The sequence below is a fragment of the Chaetodon trifascialis genome, chromosome 24 (genome assembly GCF_039877785.1).
Source record: "Chaetodon trifascialis isolate fChaTrf1 chromosome 24, fChaTrf1.hap1, whole genome shotgun sequence".
NCBI classification, from domain to species: domain Eukaryota; kingdom Metazoa; phylum Chordata; class Actinopteri; order Chaetodontiformes; family Chaetodontidae; genus Chaetodon; species Chaetodon trifascialis.
The window spans coordinates 4,302,540-4,303,834 of NC_092079.1; positions in this window are offsets into that span (position 1 = coordinate 4,302,540).

A 1,295-nucleotide genomic window follows, 5' to 3' on the forward strand; every position below is an offset into this window, starting at 1 on the left:
ATGGCAGCATCGGAACAGATCTACAAATGAACCCTAAATTTCAAGGGTGATGTAATGTTGTGAATATATTTACCAAACTTTTTTTTTCTTGCTGATTGTTTCATGTTGCAAATTTCCCGGCAAAAAAACAAAAACAAAAAAAACATTGCGTGGAAAGAACAACAACCGCAAGCTGGGCTGAGCTGAGATTGTCTTATACCACAGGAAATTGCACGCTACACTATGTTGAATCCACCGCTCGCAACGGCCGCGAGGACGCTCAGAGCGCAGCGAGTTCATTATTTGCACTTGTGAGTGCGAGGCAGAATGGGAGTGACGGTGCGGCGCACATGAACACAAGCGCTGACATGATTTCAGCTTTTAGCACCTCCAGAGAAATGTTTATGCTGCTGGAATCCCATTCTGTAGTATATTCAGCAGCCAGTGTGTGTGTGCTGTGAAGCAGCGTGACAGTCAGTGACCTCCTGTCGTTCCTGCCCTCCCTCCCTTCCTTGATAGTGGCCGTACTCCCTGCAGGAGTACAACTCGGAGAGATGATTGCTTTGGCATCACCAGCCCCTCACTGCCACTTTAGCCCATAAGCCTTCAAAGAGCAGCTAGCCATGGAGAGAAGCCTTCTAAGTGTACAAAGCACTCTAAGCCCTGCTTTTCCATAGCACTTAACCACATCGTTATTTGCATAGCTGTATCTGTGAGACCCACTCTCTTCGTTCAAGACTTCCAAAGCGGGAGCAGGGAGCAACGCCAGTGATGTGTGACTGGCCTCGTGGAGACTGAAACAAGGAGTTGGAGGGGAAACAAAAAAAAAAAAAAAGGAGTTAATGAAGCTCTTCTCTTTAGTTTGTCTGCACATCTGAAGCAGCGCATGTGACTTAAACACAAAAATAAGCTCTTGCTTTCAGTGACACTGTTCATCAGAGGCCCCGTGGGATATTTGCTAATATGCGACATTAAATGCGTCAGATCTGAGTCGCTTTTCATTTTAATGAAGGTGTATATTTAAAAAAAATACTTTTCTCTGATATAAAGAACAGAGCAAAAAAGAAAAACACTGTGTTGTTAGTGATTAGGATCTACTGATATGTTAAAAGATTTTCATCTCTCTGAACTCCTCAGCAATGGTGTGGCTAAATTTTACAGCAAGCTTGACGTGACTGACATTTTTTTTTTTTCTTACCTCCTTCAGCTTTGATGTTGATCACAGTTAATTACTTTGACGTCCTGGGAAAGAAAAGTTATTACACGAGAAGCTCCAGTTTTGTTTTTGCTTATTTCCACTCTCACACTGCTTTGTG